The sequence below is a fragment of the Wyeomyia smithii genome, chromosome 2 (assembly GCF_029784165.1).
Source record: "Wyeomyia smithii strain HCP4-BCI-WySm-NY-G18 chromosome 2, ASM2978416v1, whole genome shotgun sequence".
Taxonomy (NCBI): Eukaryota; Metazoa; Arthropoda; class Insecta; order Diptera; family Culicidae; genus Wyeomyia; species Wyeomyia smithii.
The window spans coordinates 27,502,967-27,529,846 of NC_073695.1; the positions used below are offsets into that span (position 1 = coordinate 27,502,967).

Sequence of the window (26,880 nt, forward strand, 5' to 3'; positions counted from 1 at the left end):
CCGTGAAATAATTGTGCGATCGGAACCAAAAATTCTGGTTTTCTTAAAAAATATATAACTTAACCAAATATCAACCGATTTCCACAAAACTACTTTCATTTGATTCGGAATTGAATATACTTTCAAAATTATAGTGTACTTGTGGTATATTTCTTACAAAAATAGACGGCAAATTTAAAATTAAATTGAAAAATTACGTGAAAAATTCTAAAAATTTAGATATAAACTCAAATAACTTAACATGTTTTATTGATATTAGAACAAACCTGTATATATTTTGAAAGCTTTATTTGTCTAAAACTGCTTGAATATTAAAAATCGGTTAATAAATGACTGAGTTAGAAAATATTATATGCGCTGAGGTCCAAAAACCCGTATTTTGACCATAACTTTAGATTTTGGGGGTGTTTGGAAAATTTCTAGTATGAGTGAATGTTACACTCAACAAGACCTTCAACCTACACTAGGTCATTTCAGAAGTTCTTGCATTTTTTTTTCGTTTGTAGCACAGTGTTATTTACCTTCCAACCTATTCCTTTTTATTTCTCATATCTTATTCATTAGTTTTTACTTTCACCTTCTGGATTTAGACTCTTATTTTTGATTCGTAACTTTAGACTCTCGATTTTTAAATTTTGAGTTTTCAGTTATAACATTTTAATTTGACTTCTGTTTTTGTTATTTTGATGTTTAAATTTTAACTTTTTGCATGTGACTTTTAAGGTAGACTTTATCTTTTTATTTTCGAATTTTTATTTATAACTTTTGACTATTTTTTCATACTTTCGGCTTTGAACTGTTGTAGTTTCCTATTGTAGTACCATTCTTTTATTCTTTATGATTTTTGTCTCTTCGAGATTGGCTGTTTAATTGTTTATTATTTCATAGTTAAAATTTACATGATTTTTTGAACTTTTGAATGGTTCGTTTTCTCCCATGAATTCGTAACTTTCACTTTTTAAGTTTATAGTTTCGTTTTTCACGTTTTACATTTGATTTTAAATTTTTAACCTTCGCCTTTTAAATGTTGATTTTCAACTATTACTGTGGCCGTTTCCATTATGATTTTTGAATTTTACTTTTGACTTTTGGCGTTCGGTTATTAGCTCTTGCTTTGTTATTTTTTACTTTTAGCAATTGATTCTTCAGTATGGATTTTATTTTGGCATAGTTTTTCTCATTATCTTTGCAAATTCTTTATCCTTTTATTTCTTAACTTTTCGACTTTTTTACCTCTTCTGGATTCTGGCATTTTCAATAATCATCTTTCTGACAGTTTGGCGATTGACTTTAAAGCTTTCTGATTTTTTTTCTATCGTTGCTGTTATTTCAGCTTCCCAAACTTTTAAGTTTATGGTTTTTTTACACTTTTTAACTTGTCAATTTTCTTTGCTTATTATATAATTGAATTTTTACTTTATTCAACAATTTTGTCATGGGATTTTCTATTCATTTGTCATAAAATAACCATGAAACTCATAACGATTCTAATCTTTGTTATGGGATTTTTGCTTTTCGAACACTAATATAAATGGAGTGTAGGTGGAATGTGATTTAAAATGAGCAAAGAGTTTTTTCGTACTACTAAATCGTACGTAGCCTTGTAGTCTAGAATTCGACGATGCGAAGACAATAATTGGTGATAATAATAACAATATCGATATCTGTATTTTATACTCAATCGTTTTTACCATAATTTTTTAAGAAATCAGAATTGCTAATTTTGTCATAAATGGACATCCAAAAATAGATAACATGCATAAACTCTACAGTAAACGTTATGCATTCACATAAAGTTTACTCTATATGAACTATATGCGTTCGGCACCAATTTTGAAAGCCCATATCTTTTGATGAAAAAATAACACCACCACGAAATATTCAGGGTAGTTTCGTAATTTCGTCAAAAATACTTGTGATTTTTTTCAGATTGTTCAGTGCCCCAGAACATAGATTTTCAACATATTGTTTTAAATGGTTACTATTGAAAAAATATGTTTTTCTCCGAATAAAATATTTTCGTAAACTACAACTTAAGATACATATGTTGTGAAAATTTCATCAACTTCGATGCAATAATTTTGAAGCTATGTCTGTTTAAAAACAATTTTGACCTAAATTTCAAATGACACATTCTCTGCGAAGCTACACCAACAAACCAATTTTTGAAATGCATATTTCAGCAATGTAAATATTTTTCTTAGATTCTATAGTGTTTGAACCTTCCAAAAACGTAAATGTCAAATTTATAGTGTTTAAGAAACTGTAGAAAACCAATTGCAAAATTCAAGTAAAATTAACAAAAAAACAAGCGTTTTTGGTTACATATTTTTTAAATGGCTACAAATGATCAGGAGTATGTAATTATAATACATTTTTTATGTTATATGACTGTGAAATAAGTGCTTTATTCGATGCCTTAAGGGTTTTGAAGTGAAATTTCAAATATGTTGATCTTAAGCCAATATGAAAACAGGGGTAATTTAGCGTTGTAGCGTCACGAAAAGAGTACAGTTTTTTACTTCATGGAAACTTCTTACATTTACTCAAAGTAATATTTCGTTTTCTCTTTATACTCAAAAATACCTTTAATTTGATACTAAAAGATCGCAGCTAGGTTGAATACAACTTGAATTACAACCGGGTTTAATTTGCGTTGTAACGTCACGAAATTTTTTTTCTCCCCTTATATAATATTCGTCTATGTTTAAAAACATACTTGATGCGTCTAAATTAGTTCACGTTACATATGTCATATAACAGAGAATTTTTAATTATTAAACTGTGGGTAATCCATGAGTAACGTTACATTCTAAAAAATTCTAATATTATTCCATTATATTACATTACAATGCATTGCGTGAGGGGGGATTGAAAATTATCAACTTCCGCGTTACGTAACATGCAAATGTTCCCTAAGAGAAAAACTATATCAATGAAATGAATACTTCGTCCGCATCGCTCAAGCCAATCTTCCGAATGTGTTGGTTATCGCAATTACGAGACGTGACATCACCACATATAACGATGAGAAGAACATTTTTGAACGACCAACACCATATCGTGGAATAAGGCAGCTATTTATTTTTGGGGCAAGTCTAGATGAAAAAATCTTCAGCGGCTAAAATGCACTCGAATTTTCTTGAATAAGTAGTGTTAGTTTTAAAAAATCAAGGAAATACAACGGGAGCGAAAAAAGCTAAAAAGCGGCATTTTTGTGTTATTATTATAATTTTTGAAAGGTTTCTTGTATTTATGGGAATTAAGGACACATTTGTAAACTTGTTTTAATATAAATGCTGAATAAACTGCTAACGTACTCAGACATTGTGAAAAAAGTAGGAGGGTGGTATTCAAGACACGACCGCATGACGTTGGACTACGGTATTCTTATATTCCATTAAAACAAATAATAGAGAGAATTGCAACTCTAGTATTTGCTGCAATTTTATCTAACAGTGCATTTCTGGACGCTGAGACGTTAAAACGTTATAAATAATAATATATACTTAAAGAATGGATATCTTTTATTTAATCGCTGTCATTTCATACATATTCGAATCAACCCTTTGTTTGCTGCACTACCAAGACAATCATTTAATTGAGCGAATTGGTAAAATTTTCCTATCTAAGCAAAAAGCAAACTTTACGAAACTATCTGAAATTGGAGCCCAGAACGATTCAACCGAAAATTTTAAATTTGGAAATTGTTTAACATTTAATCGATAAAACTCATGCTAGGTTAGTTCCAGCCCAGCATATAACTTCATGTATTTGAAAAAAAAAAACTTTTGGTTCAATAACTCAATATAGCAAGAGCTCAATCACACGTTTTTCGGTAGTTGTTATCAAGGTTTGGGCGAGTGACAGGAAAATATCTTAACTTCTTCAGTTATGATTTAGAGCATTTCTAATTGTTTTGTTATTTTTCACGATAGCGACAAGTTTGTTTCTTTCTCTTTCTCTGTGTGCGAGAAACAAAATCAAAACCGCGCACCGAGAAACAAAAACGAAAATTTAATGAATGCTCATTGAGAAAACTTGCAACTCTTTTTACCAATAATTTATGATACTCAAAAAAACCCGTTTTGATCTAAATCAAATTTCTAGTAAATAAGTGTTGATCATTCATAGGTAGTAATTTTTCCTCGATGAATAAAGACTGGCTGAAGAAGTTAAAATCGCTGCTGTAAAATCAAATTCATAACTGTGTTCGTTAAGACGTTTTAATATTTTCAATGACAATAATAATCTTCGATAAACTCCCGCTATAGTTATTCACACACATGCTATAACTATCTAAACACGCGTTAAAACTATTCATACACACGCTGTAGCTATAGCTATCCATACACACGCTATTCCTTTCCATACATTCGATACAACTATCTATACACACGCATAAGCTATCCAACCATGTGCTATTACTATCCATACATACGCTATTACTAATCATTACACACGCAGCAGCTATCCACACACAAGCTATAACTATCCGTACACACGCTGAAGATATACACGCAATAGCCATAATATGCTACACATGCTAGTGTCTTACACACGCTATAGCTAGCCATACACACGCAACAGCGCCATCCCTATCATCGCAAATGTCATAGCAATACAGATGCACATACGCTATATGTGCACACTGCACACACACTAAATGGCAGTAGCTTTCCTAGTGGCGGTGCTGGCTCGTGCAGTTTCTGGCTGTTTTCACCCAACTCAGATCGAAGGAGAACCGAACTGAATGAAGAAATGCAGCTTCCCACTACCTCCGCCGCTGCTGCCTGATACCATCGCTCTGGTTCTGCTGCAGCTCAGTTTGGCCGCTGGAATCAGCCACCGCTGCTGATTATACAAGACCGGCCTGGTGGCCTTTCACTTGTTAACTGATGACTGCTATGAGACGACACAGGCTATTATATAGCCCAAAGCAAAAATCCATCCGCGAGCAAACAAGAAGCGAGCTTGTGATTGGTTGAATGTGCACGACTTTTAACACAACTTTTAACTAGTTTAGTATCAAAAACATATTTAAATTATTATATGACAATCTTGCGCAATATTTCCCCTATCAATCAAGCCATTGGTGTTTAGAATCTGTTCAGTGGTAATGATAAAAGAAGCATTTTAAAACGGTGTTGAAACACCTGTTGCAGCTACCGAATGCGAGCGCGTTATTGGTTGAAAGCTGTGAGACTGTTTACAAAGTCAGATCGGTTGCATCCGTTAGTGTCGACTGTGCTTGTGAAGAGAGGTGGTGATTGGTTGCTCGGTATGATTTAGACAATCGATGTGATTTATCAATTTTTCAATAGTGTATCTCGAACAATAGGTTATTTTTGTTACATAAATTCAACCGTAAAAGAATTTCTGATCGGTTGATGCCAAAACCTCGAAATTCTGAAAAGAAATGACTGATGTATAAGCGCTCAAAACCTGACCACTTTTCCCTGGTTTTCCCCGGTTGAATTACTAGATTTTCAAATTCAGGTGCCTAACTTCGATATAGACGTTAGTCCAACGTCAAAACTACAATAAAAATAAATTTAATATGTTTTACACATAATGTCATATAAGACACTTTTGAGAATATTTATGATACATATGTCACTCATGAAAAGAATTGATCTGATCATAACTCACATTCCTTCACTGAAAATCTTCAAGTTTAAGTTTGGTTCTGCATGCCCAAACATTAAACGACAAAGTAAATTTTCTACGTAGTTTATGGATGACCCCACAAACCAAGTGCATAAAGTAGAAGTAGAAATATATAAAATCATATATTGAACTATTTCATATGAAAATGTCTAAGAAATATGTGATAAATAATGGATATCGACTGATTCATATTTTCGTGACGTTACAACGGAGTGAGAATACCCCTTGCTGAAAAATGAGCGTTGTAACGTCACGAAATATAAAAGCTTCTCTAATATAGATGTTACCAGTTATAGGCACTCTAAGCATGGCAAAATGTTCGATTATTATTTGTTATCAAATCGCGGAAGAAGAAATTGTTATAAAATTCCAAACAGAGCAGAGTTTTTGACTTTTGTAAGGAAAGTCCCGACACCTCAATTTCTCGCGCGTTGTAACGTCACGCTACATTTTTGCTCCCCAAGCTAATATAAACTAAGTAAACAAAAATGTTATACATCATTCTTATAAGAAATTTTGTCTACTTTCCGAATCTGTTATAATATCAAAGGGTTTCATGGAAAAAATACAAGTTAGAATTAAAATGATGCCAACAGAATAGTCAAAACGTTGTAACGTCACGGTAGAATGTGTCGAATGGCATTAAAAACTTGAAAACTTAGTCAAAATCAATAAAAATTGGAAAATCAACTTCCCGAGTGAAACTCTTGAAGTTTTTAATACTTATTTGAAAAAAATAGACATCGCGATTTCCAGTGATCCGTTTCACGAATTCTGACCCAATTCTCCAATTATCATCAATAGTTACCAAATGGTAACACTTGCGGATGGAAGGTAAAAATAAAAACAAAGCTATGTTGAAAGTGAAAAATGTCGCTTTCACAGAAATAAAAAATCTTTTTCTTTCTCCATTTGGTAAACAAAAATTGATTATCCATATAAATTAAAATGCGTTAATATCACTAAATAAATAAGATAATTGTCATGTCGAATAACGCCATAATCTCGATTAATCAAATCAATATAAATATAATTGAAAATTATTTCTTCGTGTGTCATTTCAGCAAACCATCGATTGTGGCAATAAAACACGACATAACGAAAGTGCCTTTGTTGTCGCTTGAGAATGGCTGCAAAAAAAGCTATTTGCATCAAACAGTAAAAACCATACACTCGAGTCGAGACAGGACAATCAACAGGGAAGGGGCGAACGCGTTTTCCTTTTCCGAGCATCTTAATATTATTTCGGGTATTGGACGCAGACGCGGGCGACCGCAATGTTGAATGGTAAAATCCGAAAGTTATTATTGAGATTTTATCATTCGTCCCATTCCAGGTGGTTTCCTGTCAGGTCGTTTCTGTCCATGATGCCGAAACCATCCGCAGAAATTAGTTTGTATATCGCGTTCTGATACAGAAATATATAAAGGCAAAAATAACAAAGCAATGTATGTGTTATCTGAGGGCTAAATTGTAATTTTACCTAGACCAGCGACGTACAGTTTTTTCCTCTTCATATCGTATTGCGGTTGCAACTGTTGTAGCAATCCACTCCGATTCAAGTACCTTCAACATTTTCCAGCATCCATCGTCTACTTTTGGGGTGCTACCGAATTGTGTGCGCTTGAAGTTATAACGACTAACTTTTCTGTTTCTCTCAGCGAAAACAAAATAAGTGGCTCCGTTTGTTTTAACAGCTTCTGCATACAAACCGCACACTGTTTAATGATTTACGGGTTGATGAAAAAACGGAAATAAAGTTTTAAAAAAAGGGATAACGACCAATAATTGTGCGGGTAATAAATCAATTGACTTTAATCTTCAACAATTTGCTCGAAAAAATGGCCCAACATTATTGCAGCGACTCATCAAAAGCTTTCAGCCAAAAAACACCTCTCCCTGGCCATTAAGCGGGCCTATCAACACTAAGCCGAAACATTGAAACTCGTATTTAGAAGCGGCTGGTGAGCGGTGATTGTGAACACTTTTGATTATGACTCAATTCCCGCCAATATCCACAGCGACCGCATCTGACTTTTGCCCGACTCCTGACTGCGAGTTGGGAAGAGCGCTGAATGGTTTCTCCCATTTCAGTGTTCCATAAACGTTCCGAAATTAGGTGAAAGGTGGAGAAATGAAAACTGTTTTCCCCTCCTCCATTTGATGGCATCCTCGGCCCGACTAAAGAGAAAATCTCTACTAAAAGGTTCCAAATTGGTAACTTTGTTGGGTGTTCCCATTGAACAGAAGGAAGTCGTAACCATAAGTTTGTGTTTCCATTAATGTACCTTGGAAATTCTATTTTTCTTTTTCACGCAACTTCGAACCGAGTGATCTTACCAATAAATTAAAAGCTGCTTCTTGGAGGGAAACTTTGAACCTGAATCGATAACCATTCCAACCAAAGACCTTCTTCACACAGGATTGGAGCGAAAAAAACCGGAACGAAGTATCATAACCAAAAAAATATGAATATTGCCCTTTATGTTCGTTTAGGCGGCAAGGGTTTCCTTATTTTTTCTGTCCTTCGGTTTTGATAGTTCCTTCGGCAAGAAAGGATCGTGGGAATGTTTATTGTTTTGTCTTCTTTTCACCTCCGCTCGGTATCGCTGGGAATCGTTTGTATTCTGTGTGACAGATCAAAATTTGTACGCCGAACGTTGATGCCAGCCAGGGATGATGTTTGTTGACACTCTTGAGTGAAAGTGAAAAAAAGCATCTATAAACGTTATTTTTTTTTCAATCCTTTCAGAGTTCTCCTTTCCCGCTTTTTGCATGAAAGTGAACTGTCAAAACACCTCCTTATATTTCATGCGATGAAAGCAAGACAACAAAATCAGTTTATCAGTTAACGAAGATTGTCAAGGCATCGGTCAGTGTCAGTGAAAAAGTGTTTCGGTGAGGTTTATTTTGGTTGAGTGGACTGTTTGTTTTTCTTTTTCGCTTTGAAGTGAAGATCATTTGGTTGGATTTGTCGTCAAATTTTATTCCGTGACCGTGAACAATGCGCGCGATCTATTTCATCTGAGTATAACAGCACATTACTAGGACGAAAATCTAGTGTATCTGAAAGAGTGCTGCGATCATTGGAAGTGAAAATTGAAAATGATTGGCTGTAATTCTCGAAGAATTTTGCTGGTGAAAATGACTTTTATCAGCACTGATGCCAGCGCTTGGACGTATTATTCTAGCATCAAAGTTTTGCTAGGACTCTTCGGTGGGTGGGTTTTCTCTATGTTTTTTATGGAGCGGTTTTTGTTCCGTTAGGAATCACGTTTTCTGCTTTTGGGTTTAAGTGGGGTACTTCAAAACTAAGGAACTACGTTGCCCTACACAGAGACTCTTCACAAACTTTATTACTAGTGGAGGCCTATCTAGGATGGAGCGTTGAGTTTTGGTTTTGCATTTTGAGTTTTTGGCAAGAGCGGGTAACACCATAACACTTGTGAAATAATTTAAATTAGGAGGGATAAATGGTCAACACTTCGGCAAACGAACAAACCATTTCTGTAATATTTATTTACGAATATAATTCTTCAAGTCTGTGTATATAAACAGAAGGTCAAGTTCCGAATCGGAATGTAGCACCAGGGCTTTACTTCGCTTTGATAATTCTTCAAGCTAGAGAAGACTTGGTATGAATACATAATGTTCACTGAAGAGCTTATCCATAATATCTATTTTCAATTGTGCTTCCATGGCAAAAGATAGCAATACTGATTTAAATACTGTTAAGAAATTAGTCTGGAGTTTGAAAAATTTGAAAACACGTTTGCAAAGTTTCATTCAAATCGCAAATGGTCGAAAGTCGAATACCATAGGTCGTTTCCATACCAAATATGGAAACGCTCTTCTAGCAACAAAACAAAACAAAAAGATAGGACAAAGTTGCAGCCAGCAATGGACAATCCTTTCGAATGATTTATTGTTGAAATAGAAATTCCGATACAAGGGGGTGTACAATTAAAATCTAAATACTACAAGGTATACAGCCCTAGGGTTGTACGAAATGGTGACGTGGGACTGAACACTGTAGTTAGGGGATTTTTTGTTACAAAATATACAGAGACTGCAGCCAGAATCAATGTGTTTGCTCAGCGACTGTACGTATTTTTATTTTCAGCCTCCCCGGGAAATCAATTTTTGGTATATATTAAACAACACTCGGAAGAATATCGTTTATATCTGACTATATTATGCCTGTTGTATTTTTTTGTGCAAACAACATGTCTTTGACAAGTGCTTGTTGAAGAGCACCAAGAATTTCTCGTAATCCGTCAAAGTCAGAATTAACTTTATATCCTCAAAAACCAAATTCAATAACACTTACGTTATCATAATGAATGGTTTTGTCTTATTTAACCCTGATTAAATCAAATCTATAATATGGATCTTACTTTCAAAATAATATGGAAGCCTTTTCAAAGGTTCACTAATTGGCAAACATAAGACGATATTTTAAATAATTAACAAGTTCCAGCAAAGAATCCACAATTACCTACATTTTTGTTTTTTGCTTGACAATTTTCTTCATTTGCCTACAACTACATTCGCTGTATGACGAAGACAGCTAATATACGTTTATTATGGTGAAGCTTAGAATAATAATATAATATCATCTAACAATTTTTAAATGTAAAAAAACAGATTCTGAATGCATCTTAGTAAATAAACAAAAAATTCACAAGCATCCACAGGCTCTTACACTTCTATAAATGTATATATTTAGGAATTTACTCTTTCGATACTATCCGGTCATTATTATTTAGTGAATATCGAAGATAAAATTAAATAAATATCAGTTGCAAAATTTTACAATTCTTGTTGAGTAATTAATGGTAATCATATTTATGAGATAAACTGTCAATCACCATCAACAGCAGCATTGCAGTTTTTCCTCGATTGCACACGAATAGAAATATACGAACAAAAGTGTACCACTGCAATACGAGTAGTACCGCTGCAGTACGAACAGTACTGCTGCAGTACGAATAGAAGTGTACCGCTGAAATGTACGAACAGAAGAGTATCGCTGCAATCATAGATGACGAGAGACCTGCGGTTCTTTGCTCAACTGGTACTGGTACTGCTTTTACCGGCATGATTTCTTTCAAGACATCAGTTTTTATCAGGTTCTGAAAGCAGGTTTAAAAATTGTTAAAGAATGGGGCTTGTTTTGAACTTTTTAGAAAACTTTTACCTTCGAGACATCATATTAGTCTAAGCTCATGGAAGCAAAAACAAATTGACCTATTGGGACGGGGAGACTCTGTCAATTTTTATTTCTACATTGATACAGAGAATTTCACAGGGAATGATGGTGTCTATTCGCGTCGTCTGTGCTAGGAATGCTCGCATGTAATTGGTTCATTATTCGCGTAAATTTGTTATTGAAACTTCTTAACAATTTTACCGCTTAGCAATGAAATTAGAGTGATAACTAACATATTACAAAATTGTTATACATTTTATCTATCCAACAACATATTGGTTATTGTTATTCATCATGTGGTTATGCTGTTATTAACGTTTGAAATCTGACGCAACATTTGCTAGTTTCATTTCCAATTTTACAGAATGCATCCCAGTATAGTAAATAAAGACGTAGTCCCACGTCAAAACGGAACAGGGGGAAAACATGATCTATTGCAAATGCTAATACAGATTTTCTTCGTTCTTGTTGTAATCTACTGAAGAACCATCTATGCATTCGGCAGAAAACTATGTTGAAACACAGAATTCAACCTTGGATTGGTCGCTTACTGCTTACTTTCCCTAACACGGTAGACAGAATATTATACCTAGTTATCCAAGAATGCACACTTTGGGCTATTTAAGAGTCTGCTTCTGTTCAAACCAATCATTTTGCAGGACGGTCCCAACTTAGCAGCAACAAAAAGCAACAGCGGTAACAGTAACGGCAGCAGAAGCGGTAGTGGGTACCAGCAGTGTAGTGGTAGCAGATTTGCAAATTTTGCTTTTTTTCCTCTGTGTTTCATCACTGCGACCAGAGACATTTGATTTATTGTGATACTGCGCAGGTGTTTTCTGTACTACGCACTTCATATTATTGGCAGTATCACTATTGAAGTGAATGATACGCTTTTTCATTTATATCCGTGCTTGTGTGTGAGAATTTACCCTTTTGTTTTCAAGCTTACTGCTCTACTATACCGAGCCTTTTTCTATCCTACCAATATCGCCAAATTACAATTCCCTGAACTGAGGCTACAAGTAAAGTTCCTCTCTGGCCAGGTTAATTCTAAAAGGGATTTATTATGTCAAGAGGAGGAATCTCGTTCCTCCAGCCAAGACCGCACCACAATTACAATTCCCTGAAGAGAACTATTATACGTTACTCAGAAGAGTTTTATTATAACAGGGACTTATTTTTTGCTATGTTAATGAAAGTTAATGAAAGTTAGCAGGGGTACTATAGAATTTAACTTGAAGGAAGGGTATGTTGTGGCGAGTCTGAGAATGAACCCATGTTAAAGTCCTTTGACAACCAAATGGCCTGGTTCTACTAAGATTCGAATCCACGACCACTCGCTTATAAAAGCGGACTCTGTGGCCTTGCGGCTACGAAGCTCCCTCACATTTTGCTTTCGGCTCAAACAATTCATTTTACTAGTTGACGGCCACTTCCTCTGCTAATTCTTTGACATATTTTGGCACAACACTAGCTATCTGGATCCTGGCAATCAAATCTTGCCGGCCATCTAATTTACAGTGTGAAAATAGCTTTCCACTGTGTTGTCAGAGTACCTTAATTCTACTATCGAGATAGCACAGAGATGCGATCAGCGTCATGTCCGATTTGAAATTGAACAACAATTGTCAACAAAACAAACAAACGGGAGTTAGAGTGACATCCAGCAAAAAAAAAAATAGATTGGAAGTGCAAAGAAGCAGTGAAAGAGATGAAGAACTGCAAGGCAGCTGGAAAGGACGGCATTCCAGCCGAACTCTTCAAAGTCGGGTGCGAACAGCTGTATCGTGCTTTACACCAGATCATGCTGACAGTGTGGTCCGGTGAAGAACTCCCTTCGAACTGGTTGGAGGGTCTCATATGTCCGATCTACAAGAAAGGCCTGGACTATTGTAAGGGCATGTAGCTAGAATGCCGGGAGAACGACCAGCGAAGAGTATATTTTGCAGAAATCCCGATAGAGGCCGTTGACTTCGAGGTAGTCCTCGAGCTCGTTGGATGTTTGCTACCGACGAGGAAGCCCGCAAAATAGGTGCTGGGGGAATTGGAGGATAGCACCCAAGATAATCCCCAGATAATCGGTCTGTCGCCGATAAAGTAAAAGTAAAGTAAGTGAAGAGCAAAATGGATACGAAAAAAAAAACAAAATTATAAAAACTAAGAAAAATTGAATGAGGAAATGTGAAGAACAGATACAGAACGAAAACAAAGAAAGAAAGAGATGATAAAAAGAATCAAAGAGAAGAGGAAAATGTAGCTAAAAAACGATCACGAGAGCACGAGAAGTTAAGCGAAAGCATAAGGGCAAGAAAGAGATAGGAAGTGAATGAGAAACATATTGATAGATAACGAAAGATAGTGATAGTGAGGAAGACAGATTAACGAGCGATTGAGAGTTAATCGATTAACCCTCTGATGGCCAAATTTTTTTTTTGTTAGAAAAAATTCTAGCCGCTTTGTTTTGTGATCCGTAGCACATGTCTGATAATAAGAAAACTCCTGTTTTGAAAAATACTTACTTATTTAAAAAAAATATTAAGACCGCCTAGAGGTGATATTGGGCACTCGCGTAAAAAAATCAAAGGAACATTATTTCAATCCTTTTACGATGTGAAAAAAATGACCATGTGCGTCACACAGGATAAACAATTTCAAGTCTCATTTATGTGGTTCGTCTGGCATACATTGTTTCAAAAAGGTCCAATATCTTTTTGGAAAGCATACTTCATCTAAATAGTTGAAGTATTTAAATGGAGTGTTCAGCTCTTTGAATTTATCAGGTAAGAGTTCGTATTGAAAAAATGAGAGACTTTAGTAGTAGTTTTTCGTCTTGTTGATGATTTCTTTGAATGCGCCTAACATCGACTTAAAAATTTATGACTCTAAAAATGTACAGCCCGATGGCCGAGCTTTTTTCTCAACGTTATTTGAGGCACTATTGTCACTATCAAAATCATCCAAAATATCACAGTTTAGGTTCAGCTTTAGCATCATCAGCTCAGTAATCTGTCGGTCAGACAACGATAAAAGAGAGAAATAGAGAGAGAGAGAAATAGAGAGAGAGAGAGAGAGAGAGAGAGAGAAAGACGTTTCGAAATCCAAAATGGTGGCTTCCGGTTTCCTCCAAATACCACTCAAAATGGCTTTTTCTGCAATTGAGATAATGTACATAGGCCAAAAATCAACCCCTGACGCCATTTTTTAGTCCGAAGTGGCAACTTCCGGCTATATAAAAACCACCAAGAATATTCATTTCGGAATCGAGATGATGCCCGGATACCGGAGAATGAATCCAGATGCTACTTTGAAATCCAACGTGGCGACTTCCGGCTTCCGGAAAACAACCTTCAATGGCCAAACACGACCCAATATCGGTGTTTTGGAGATCAAAATATTGCCCAGACACAGGAAATCCAATCTAGACGCCTTTTGACAATCCAATGTGGCGATTACCGGTTCCTAGAAAAGATCAAATACCTCCTAATATGAGTATTTTCGTAATCAATATGATACACGGAAGCCAAAAATCAACACCAAACGCCATTTTGGAATCCAAAGTGGCAACTGCTGGTTGCTGGAGATCAGCCAAAAACGGTCATTCCAGAATCGAGATGATGCGCAGAGACCGTAAATCAAATCCAAATTAACATTCCTAAAAAATCATTTTAATGTTTATTAGGCATTTTGAACTAGATTTTTTATTGGGGATGTCCATTCTCGAGGATTAAAACATCAAAACATTGAATACTTTTAGGCATGTTGGGTGACATGACCATTTTCGCTGCCACCTTAATATATATTTGAAAGATATGCGCTTGCTGTCGTAAACCTAATGGCGCAGCAACGCGGGCCGGAAATCAGCTAGTTATAATATATTGTACACAATACATTTGCCGACGAAAAAAAAAGATTGTCTTTAGACTGTTTGTCGGCGATTGTTATACATATAAACGTAATAAAAAATTATATTATATTAAGGGGTGATGTCTACCCAAAAAAAAAAATTTTTTGTCTTTTTCTATTGGCTTAAATCATGCTAAAACTATCCTAGAATCAAAATCTTCATCGCCCAAGAGTATAGATCAACTCAAATTCGTTTAAACCAATTTTTACCGAACAACTTTTATGCTTCAAAATCACATTTTTCGTTTATTTTGGCGATGCTCGTTTTTCTTTTTATTTCGAGGCTTTGTAAACTAACAGAAGTTACCTATGATCGTTATAGAGATTTAAATTTGAAGTAGAAAAGTCGCTGCATCAAGTTTCGACCGTTATAGCGTCTCTACAGCACGTGTTTACTTACAATTTCCCTTTGTTTAGTCGATCAGCCATTCTCGTTGTGTACGTTTTTTGTTTGAGTTTTTTAAAACGTATAAACTGTGCGTTATATTCAAAAGTGTTTAAATGTGAGTGACAAGTTTGAGTTTTGTGTGAGATCGGACGCCAACTGCGTCAAAGTCGCTGAGCATTGCATGTCTGATATCGCGAAAGCGGCTAGACGCAGCCTTATATCAGATAACAAAAGGGAAGAAGAGGAAAATAAACCCCAGGAAGGACAACTTTACAGCGCAGGGATAGCTGACTGATGGTAAAAAAAATTTTAAGGGGCTTTATTATTACGATTCTTAAGATTTATAGCATTTTGAATCTTTAAACGCGTTTTTCTCAAAACCATGTTTTCAAAATCGGCGAGCAGTAGAACTGAAATAGTTTACATCCGATTGACTTGAAATTTCAACTGTAGCTTCCTCATTAGATAATCTAGTGAAGTACACACGATTTTAGCGATTGATTAACAATAACAATCAATTTTTTTTTTTGTCGAAAATGATTTTTTTTCTTCAAACCGTTGTCATTTGGCGAAGAAAAATTCTTAAGATATAATCATGTGTACTTCACTAGCGACACTTATGTAGATGATGAAAAAAAATTTGTTTTGGTTATAGGTGGCGTTGGGCACGACTTCTACTGCTCGCCGCGGAAAAACTTTAAAAAAGCGGTTAACGGCAATCGCTGCACAGCCGTCATTTTGTAAAAAAAATAGTAATGATTTTTTTTCTATTATCCAAGAGTTGCTTAATCCAATGATATATAATTTATATACCTTACAACTCAAACGTCCTTTGAAAAATCATGAAAAAAATACTTGTTTTTTTTGAGCATTTGGTAGATATTTAGCTTTCTATCTCGAAGATGAAAAAACGAAATAAAACCCACAAATTTAGTGAACAAAGTCAATCATAATGAGATGAATGGATCGTGCTACCTCTTTCTATGCATCATTCAGGTAACTATGAAATTATTATTTAGACCATTGCACGATAGTATTATAATACTGTTATTGCTTCAAGTTCAACACCTTGCAAACAAGCTCCCTGAACTGTTATAAAGTAAGGTTAGGTCAGTCCGTGCAATGATATGGATACTAATGGGCTACTTTGCGTATTTCAAGTCATTATCGATTTTGCTTGATGCGTTTTGGTTCAATATTCCGGGAGTATCCGGAACACACCCGGAGTATCCGGAAAGGCCTGCTTGTTGTTCTAAGTACATGGCCACTATATTACAGGCCACTATATTACAGGAATATGTTCCGGCCATAAATCTGAAACCGGTTGACCTATAGCAGTTGTCCTAATCGGCAACAAAAAACTATAATACCTTGCTTTTGGAGGTTGTTGAGTGAGAATTGGTTGAAGGAACGACGAGAAACCGTTACAATTTTGAACAAACCCGAACCTCCCAAGAAGACAAAAGTACGTTATAGAAATACAGAAAAAAATACTCCGGATAATCGAACCATTTTCTCCGGATAATCGAGTCCGACCTGTATATATAATCGAGTCTAAAATTATATATACACCCAGAATTTTTCCTTGTTACTTCAAAAGCATTAACCAAAAATTCTCCGTTTTGTAATAGATTTGTTACTTGAAAAGTAATAACATACTTCTCCCGTCAAGTAACAATACACATTGTCATGTGTTTCACACATGGTACGAGATCATGACTATGGCCGTCACAACCATACGCAAATTTATTACTTGAAAGGTAATAACCAAGGGGATGGCAGCCCTATCTAAACTCTACACGTTTGACAGTAGCCAACATAACGGGGCTTTATTTAAAAATAAAGCCCCGAGGCAGGCGCCCAGCAAAACTTCCATATTCTTTTCACTTTAGTCGGGAAGACTCTTCACTCATTCAACATAGAAAGAGATAGCATGTTGCCATTCTCCTGGTAATAACATTCACCGCTAGTCATGCTTGTCTTTTCTCCTCAGAAAACCTCTAGAGTGCAGGAGAACATCTTGCACTGCGGAAACAACTGCCGTCACACTAAAGAGCAAATCAACGCTAATGCTAGAAGAGAGCGACAAACGATTGTTATCTGTTGAGCTACCTGAACGCACTGCGGTGAAATCTGAAATCTCTCTCCTGCGAGACAATGAACTATGGTGTACTTTCTCACACGTGTGGAAATCACGCACAATAATTACATTGCAGAACTATCTGCGGTGCGTTTCACAGTTGGTTTCTTGAGCATGGCAGAAAAGGAAAAGAGATTGGGAGGAAAAAAATCACAGGAAGGTTGTGTGCAAAGCCACGACCGCAAGGTTGAAGTAGAATACTTTTACAAGAAAGATAACCCGGCTGCTTGCGTGTCAGTCATTTTTCCTAGTAAATAAATGTTGACCGCTCATTGGCAGTATTGAAAATTCTGTGCAAACGAAGTTGAAGTACTACTCAATTTCAGTTTGCACATATAAATACGACCTCACTGAACAGCAAAAGTACAAACTCTTTGCGGCGCAATCAAGTTTCAACAGTCAGAGTATATGTACATGTGAATTCAAATTAAGATAATTAACTTTTGGTTAAAGCTCAGAACAAGAAAATATTAAATCTTCAATTCATTTGTTTGGTTGTCCTAAAAATGGTTCGATTTCTCCTACCTCTAGTAGAAGGCCCTTCTCCAGCGTCCCAACCAGAGGTTGGACACGTGTTACCTCTGGCTGCTTTTAAATTGACCTCCGTACTGGTACTTGGTTTCTTCGATGCACTTCCCCCATGCTGGTCCTTCGCGCGTTTCCGAGCATCACGCTTGTATTTGGCGTTCATATATTTAGACATAGCACTGAATACACTTCCGATGGATTTCTCAATAAATTCAATAAATGCACTCGTAGTCTCTTACCCGAAAATAATAAAACACTTCCAAGAAATATTGCACTACTGCCCATAATTCAAAAATTGGCTAATATGCCGTAGGCATCAAATCGAGAAAAACGCCTTTGAAAGTTTATTATCGGTACAACATATTTTGACTGCTCATGACAACTAACGAAGTTGAGTATGTCACCCTTCATATATGCTGGACCCTTGCCGTTGAGTTGAAACAGAGAAATCTGTAGAAAAATTCCATCCGCCACGTATTTTTAACACAGTAGCCGTTTTTTTTTTTAATTATAAACGAAAGGTCAGTTGACAAAACGGTGTGCATTTCGATATCCATACGATGTGAATTATATCGTACTCGTTGGTGATGCAAATGGTTTTAAATTCAATAAAACAACACGGAAGCACAAGTGAGGATGAAAAGGACGACAAGACAATTGTTACGTGCGGCAATATAATAATATAACGAAAATATTATTATTCATGGTAATCTCTCAATCCACTTTCCTATTTTTTCTCATCAAATCCAAAATGAAATCTGAATCTTATCTTTATTAATAATACTCCTAATCAAAGAGCTAAATATCATTTTTTTTAAATGTAATGGTTTATGACAGAAGGAAACAGTCACACGTTTTGATCATTGGGTTTCGCAGTACAACAAATAAATTCTTGTAGCATCAAATATTCTTCGTGAAAAAGTCAAATTTGATGCAATGGCCTTACGATCGCTCACCTGTCGCCAGTAACCACCAAGCTACAACACACTTTCGAAAGTTAGAAGAAACACAGTTCAGTAATAATACACTGGTTCGTGAACATGCCACAGGTTCAAATTGGATATTGGATATTAGCCAAATTCTCAATTATTCTGGATATTAGCCAAAATTGTTTCACGTTTGCTGCCTTCCCAAATGCATTTTTTGACAATCGGCTTCCGTAGGGACCTTGTTTAGGGTGTGTACCATCACGAGAAACTGTTTTCTCAATTTTGGTAAAAATGGCATATTAGCCAATTTTTGAATTATGGGCAGGACTAGTAAAAAGACAATTTCCACGTGTTGTAACGTGCTGGAGCACGAAATTTATGTCTGTGATAGAGAACCTTCACGTTCACGAGGCATGACTGGAGAAACGCGTCTAATAATGCGGTAAAATTTTTAATGTCTTTTTGTGCAAATTATTGTACTCAGACAAAAACCTGTTTTGAATTGGATGAATTTTTAGTGAATAAACGTTAACCGTTTGTTATTCAAAGTTGGTCATGCTGATCGCAGCCTTTGCGCTGCCCCAACAGTAGGAGTTTGCTAAATAAAGTAAAAATTAGACAACTACAACAGAATTTGATTGCATCCCGCACAGAATGTCTGCTTGTGTTGATGCCAGAAAATTATTAACCTTCAATTATTTTTTTTATTTGCCTTGAAAAAAGCATTTTGCGGTTCAAAATCGGTTGCTAATTACAACCTTTGAGCTGCCCTAACATTGGGGAAATTAAGATACACGAACAACATGCACTGTGGAAGCTATTTCACATTCAGTAAATTAGACGGGTGCGACAAATTTGAATTGCTAGGATGCAACCCAGAATACTTGCTTGCGTTGACAAAAATTATTAACTTTCAATGACTTGTTTATTTGCCTTCAAAAAGGCATTTCGATTTCCAAAATTGGATTTCCTGATGGCAATCTTCATGCTGCCCCAAAACGGGGGGAATAATGGCTGTCTGGCGACACACGCTGAGAAAAACCGCGCTGCTCCTGAGACGTGGTGACAAACCACAGGGCTAGTGCTGCTGCTAAGGAAAGACGACTGCTGTTGTCGCTGTCTAGAACTATTATGAGCGGCTCCGGCTGAAACAGGCTCTTATATAAGCCAAATAGCATGTTTTCAATTGCAAGGTATATAATCCTGTCGACCGTGCTTGGGAAGCAAGCATATAACGACCAATCAGAGGTCGAATTTTTCGTTTTGACAAGGCTTGACTATTTTCAATAGTACAATAGTGTGAATAATGAAATTACAATTATCTTTTTTTGGGAAGAATCTTAGAAGATTTTCCAATCTATTGCTGCAAGAACGAAGGAAATCCATCGAATACTAACCGATTTATTAGCATTTGAAATTGGACATATTTTTCACTTTTTTCGGTTTTAGATTTTCATTTCACATCCCTATGTAGCCGAAATTCCTGAGAGAAGTATTCTACTTCAAAAATAGACTGCGATGCTCGTGCCGCTCGTGCCGGTCGAATTTACTCTGGTGGAATTCGTTTTCGCAGTGTAGCTACACGAGGACTACATTTTTGCCCGGTAGGTTTTTTTTCACCTTACGGACTACTCGCCAGTGGACACTGTTGTGTACTTCTGTTGTGTATTTCTGCGTTTTCTCCGTAGAGTGATGCACCCCTCTTGTTTCTATCAGATGTGGGGAAGTGTGTTTGTCTCTCTGTAAGCTGGTTGAGACACTTTGACGTTTGATAAAAATTCAACTGTTTTCATAAAATATGTCTTGTCGTGAGATTTACTCATTTAATTTTAAAATGGTAAGTGTTTTTACCTGAAATTTTCCGAAGCATACGATAAATTTATTAAATTTTGAAATTAAATTGGCTGCATTTACCGAAAAATGAAAATTTATTTTTACAATAGAAAATTAATCTATCTAATGGGTTCGATGATGGCAATTTCGGTCACGGGTTACTTTAAAACAAGTTTTATTATGTCGAAGCCGACGTTTCAAGGATATATTTCCTCGTCCTCAGGGCAACTACGATTAACAGTTTACAATTTACATAGATTAGTCACACGAATTAAGTTATTACATACACAACTTACAAACAAAACAAACAAGTTCTCGTCAAAATATGGTGCATTGGTGTTAAATTGCTGTTGGTTAACTACACTACACTGTGGATGTCAAATATGTAAAATAATTATTGGTTCGTGACTTTTCAAAATTTAAAAATGCAAACGGATGAGCTACACTTACACAGTATCTTCCAACACACATCACACACGATTAAAGCCGTCGGGAAATGTTGCGTCAAAACGGAGAGAAATAATGTTGCAAGACAGAGATAGAGAGTGCTAGAGACTGTACTGGTCTGCATCAACATGTGAGAGATCGCAGCGTGCCGGAGTAAGCGATGCTTAAGTTGTTCGTGTCCGTTCTATAATTTATTGCGGATCTGTCACATGCGATGTAGCACATTTCTAATACCTGTAATGCTTGAATCCTGTCATCCGAAGTTAAAATTCTAGTGTTGGCTATATTGAAACTGTGATTCTCTTCTATCGCATGCTTCATCAACGCCGTCTTTTTGAACTCATCTTCCCTTCCCTCCCTCTCAGTGCTAGAATCTTTGTACTGTTCGTAGCGTTTCATGAGAGAGCGGTGCGCGGCAAGACGGTTCTTCAGTTGCTGTGAAATATATCCTTGAAACGTCGGCTTTGACATAATAAAACGTGTTTTAAAGTAACCCGTGACCGAAATTGCCATCATCGAACCCATTAACTATTTATTGGTCAAACAACGCTTAACAAATTAATCTATCTGGCAGCACTTTCTATTGGTCAAAAATAACATTCTGTCTCAACAAATTCAGTACTGCTTCAAGAATGTGGTTGCGGCATTAAGAAAGGACAATTGTAATTTGTACCGGGCAGAAGAAACGAAACAATTCACTATGAGCTAGTGTATTTCGTAATAGTTCTTATAGTTCTAGCTAGTTCTCCTGGTAGCAACAAAAGTACGGAAGTCTTACCTTGGCTACCCTGCCGCTTGTCCGTAGCTCGCTTGTGTCCTTGACGCCATTTTACTGATGTGCTTCTCGCGGAACGTTGGTTTTTATACCTAAAAAGCGCAGTACAACCTTTTTTCACATTCTTCCATGATACCGTAGCCGCGGTCCTGCCTACTTTTGACGTTAGTATTTTTCGGAGGTATTTAGGACAATCATTTGAGTTTGTTTCATTACAAATTAACCGTCTATTAAGGGACGATCACTTGCTTTCAATTGAAGCGGGTAATGAGTTTCCATATCACGTGAGTTTATTATCTTTAGCAAAAATCAACGCAATTCTTGAATAAGCCATGCTTGAAAATGTCAATCAGAAGCATCGTAAATATCTACCCATGAAGCATAATAATAAATATGCAGTGTGCGATCAATTTTTTAAATTAATTTATCAATTTCTTGTGCGAACGTGTCTGGATGCAAACAGAAAAAAAAAAAATAAAAACAAAAACGTATTTATAATATAAAAGAGTTCATTCGTGATGTTTGTTCGCAAATTGGACTGCAGAGAAATTTGCATGAGTTGCGCTGTTCAACAATTTCGAGTTACACAAATCAAAATCCATGTGGGTTTCTCAATGAAGGGTTACCTGATTTGAACAAACAATAGTAAACTTTATGACTCATTAATGAAACACTCTCAACAAAGTATTTTTTAATACCAACCCAACGAGCAAAATTATATAACAGCTTATTAAGCTGTAGTTCACCCGAAATCCGTTTATTAGCAGCTTTACAAGCTATAAACTAACGAAATTGTTTGTTGGGAAGTTTGCGTATTCTATATCAGTTATGCTTTTGTGTCTTGAATACAACCTCCTGCATCGATGGGCCCTCACAGAGCTGAGGGTACTTCATAAGACAAAATATCAGGATGGCGTAATGGCCCAAGACGATTAACCAGTGCAATCCGTGAAGGTCGTGAGCAAATGGTTCAGACACTTCGTATGGAATGACCAATAGGCGTTTACGTACTAACTTTACTTTACTTTACTTTTATGGCGACAGATCATTGAGATCCTATGCCGAATCCAGAATACGTCTCCAAAAAACTCGGTCTTGGGCTGCTACTCTCCAGTCTCCCCTTATACCCGCTGCTCTGGCATCCTCGTCGACAGCACACATCCAGCGCGTGCGCGGTCTGCCTCGAAGTCGTCGGCCTCTATCCGGTTCTCTACTAAATATTATCTTTGCCGGTCGCTCATCCGCCATCCGTGCTACATGGCCAGCCCACTGTAACCCGCCGTGTTTCATCAGCTTGACAATATCAGCGTGTTTGTATACTTTGTACAGCTCGTGATTCATGCGCCAGCGCCACACCCCGTTCTCTAGTTTGCCTCCGAGTATTGATCGCAGGATTCTACGCTCGAAGACCACAAGCGCTCGTCGATCGGCCTCCTTTCACGTCCACGATTCATGTCCGTAGAGCGCTACCGGGAGGATCAGAGTCCCATAGAGCGCAAATTTCGTACGGATCTGTAGGCTACGGGACCTAAGCTGGCTACGAAATCCGTAATAAGCCCTATTCGCCGCCGTAATCCGCCTCTTCACCTCGCGGCTCACCTCGTTGTCACATGTCACGAGAGTACCAAGATAAACAAATTCGTCGACCACTTCGAAAGTATCCCCATCCATCTCCACCGCAGCACCAACACCCGCAGAACTACCACGCTCTCTGCCAGCCACCATGTACTTCGTTTTGGCAGTGTTTATGGTGAGTCCAATTCTCGCAGCCTCCCTCTTGAGAGCCGTAAAGGCCTTCTAAACTGCTCTACGGTTAACACCAATTATATCAAAGTCGTGGGCGAAGCCCAGAAGCATGTGAGACTTAGTGATGATAGTGCCGCTCCTCTGCACACCTGCCATTCGTATTGCACCTTCCAAAGCTATGTTGAACAGCAAGTTCGAGAGCCCGTCACCTTGCTTCAGACCATCCAACGTCACGAACGCGTCCGAAAATTCGCCCGCTGTCCTAACGCATGATGTGAAACCGTCAAGCGTCGCACGTAACAGTTTAATTAGTTTTGTTGGAAACCATGTTCAAGCATTATTCGCCAAAGCTCGTTGCGTTTCACTGTGTCGTACGCCGCCTTAAAGTCTATGAACAGATGATGCGTCTGCAAGTTGTGTTCTTGAAACTTGTCGAGAACCTGTCTCAAGGTGAACATCTGGTCCGTTGTAGATCGCCCCACACGAAAACCGCATTGGTATTCTCCAACAAAGGCTTCCTGCAACGGCCTCAGTCGCTGGAACAGGATACGGGAGAGAATTTTGTAAGCGGAATTGAGGAGGGTTATGCCTCTATAATTACTACAGTCGAGCCTATGTTTGGCGTTTACGTATTACTCTGAATAATAAAGATTGATTTTTTTCATAATATCAACTCTAATTTTGCCTACGATTTTTGGAAGATATTGCAGGTTTATAATGATCTCATTTTCAATTTTTCGCTCAATGTCGGAATCATAAATAAAGGTTGCTATATTGGCAGAACTATGTTAAAATATGTGTACTGCACAAAACAAAATATATTTTGGTACTAGGTATGGCCAATTTCATTCTTGAAAAATCTCCCAATTGAAAATAAAAATCAAATGCTATTCGGAAACTAGCACTAAATCAGATTCGTTTAGTCAAAGCGTAATTGTATCAATAAATTATTACGAACATCCAGTCACTTGTGACTTGAACCTTTCTATGGTTTTAGTTGTTTCACAAGTGAAAGTTGGTGGAGTAGACATGAGTTGTGAACACCCATTTTTGCTGCGTTAAACTTGGCAGTATTGAAAACGTCATTCTCGTCTATGGATGAAACTTCATAAACGAGAAATTTGCTTCCAACTAAACTTTAGAAAACAAAAAAAAAACAGCTTTGCAAAAAAACTTGAACAAAGTTCATCTTTTGCTTGTTTTTCTGGGTTGCTTTTTGGCTGAAACATTTCTATCATGAGGCACCCCCAGCTTGTTGAAACTATCATAAGAAAGTACACTGGCAAATGAAAACATATTCCTGAGTAGCAATTACCAATTTGCATGGAACAAGGTTTGTTGCAAATATGTAGAATGATTAAAATTGTTTCGAATAGAGCGCGTACATACGTAGGAGTACATAATAACACATTGAACGCTCCACTCATAAACTAAAATATTTAATTGCATCAAGCGATTCGGTACCGTCAATGAGGTTACGCTTTTATAATTTCGATAGATAATTCGATATTAGTGCCATATTCAGCGACGTGTATTTGCGATGATAAATTTAAGCTATGCACAAAAGCAATAATTAGTATATTTGACAAAGCCAAATGTGATAATCGACACTGAACAGAGTAACACAGATCGATTCGATCCCAAGTGAAAATTTTATGAGAAGATTAACAACAGCAAGTTGCAATTGATTTCAATGAAACTTTGCATATTGGATTCTGCATGTTCAATCAAATTATAATTATCGAAGGCATTTGTATGATGCAATTAAATCAGAGATAATTGCCAATGAATGTATTTCATTCGTCTTGGGAAAGTTAGTTAGAATTTTTCACAGTACAACAAATTGAGGAAGTTAATAAATTTCAAGGAAACTCTACACCCATGTCTGGTTCCAGACATGCCATTTAAAATCAGTCGTTGAAGAGTTTGCAGTAATTCACTTCGTCAAAGTTAATTAAACCCTCTATACAGCACCGTAATAACTTTACACCCTCCTTGCTGGTAGGACCTTCTGCCGAAGTAAATCAGAGAAGCGCGGTACGGTGTGGCGTGCTTTAAACTCTTCGCTCTGTCTCCTTCTCGCAGCCGCCCTTGACATTCACGCCAAGATCCTCCATCATTTAACGAAAGTGGTTGATATTGACGTTTATTGCTCAGCTCGCGTAATGTCAGGACAGTTGAAACTTTATGGCTTATTATTTTGGGTGAAGGGCTCTGATTCCCATTCCCCGCCGCCCCGGGTGGAGATAATTAACAAGTTTCCAGATGGAAAATTCTGCCCGGCTGTAATCCCTTCGCGTTTCCAAGCGCAAGAAAAGCCGGTGTAATTCTGTTTAATCAGTTTTTTAATCAAATTTCTAGGGTTCTCGGCCCTTGCAGAGTTTTGCTCTGTGATTGCTGCCGGATATGTTCCTAGACGAGAAGTTTTTATTGCTCAATAATGCTGATTTAATAATCTGGACAATAAAGAAACCAGATTTTAACGCGGAAGTAATTGAGTAATATTTGTTTGATGTCTTAGAAATGCATAAAACGGTAAGATTTAGTGTTACTCCATTGGAACAAACATGATCTAAGTCTCAGTTTTTACACCGATTTCAGAATTTAAAAGGATTTTACTTATTTCATGATATAAACAGCTTTGTTTATTCTGCAAAAATACTTCAAGCATCAATGAAAGCACCCTTTATAGCAGTAGATGCAACAGATGGCTGCCAAAACTAAAAGGAAATTGTGAAAAAAAAAGCATCGGTCAAGGGCTGCAAACTTTCCGTTCGTTTCCTCGGAATAACCCCCTTACCCAGTTCCCCGTTGCCTCAGATTGTCACTAACTTGTACCAGGCTAGACTCCCGAAGAACAAGGTAACCAGTACAACTTCAGCACAATCACGTTCGCTCGTTATACAAACTTTTTTCATCTGTTCTACACACACGCATCTGAACGGAGAGCGGTTTTTTCCATTTCATTTTGCTTCGTTTTTTTATACCAGGTTTAAAGACTTGTTGTGCCACTTGAGAATAACTAAGCGTAAGCAAACCCTCCCGGTAGGTTAAAATTCCATCTTTATTGTGTCCTTCCACCATTCCGGATATCAAACACAGTTCGGCCGTCCCGGGGATGAATCAAAAGCTCCTCTTTCCAGGTATAACCGAGTATAATATTATTCTGTTTCGGGAATCGGTCCGCAAACAGTTGACCGCAAATAGCTGCCGGCAGTCAGCTCGAAAATTGATCAGGGAATTTGTTTGAGCTTCTTCAATGTTTTTTTTATATTTGATTCGAAAACTCCTACACCGATCAACGCACAA

The 26,880-nt window shown here is 36.9% G+C and overlaps 1 protein-coding gene across 2 annotated transcripts in view; it reads right to left on the reverse strand.

Moving 5' to 3' along the window:
• Positions 1-26,880, reverse strand: part of LOC129725330 (5-hydroxytryptamine receptor-like) — a 396,266-nt gene that overhangs the window by 264,289 nt on the left and 105,097 nt on the right. The window lies entirely within an intron of this gene.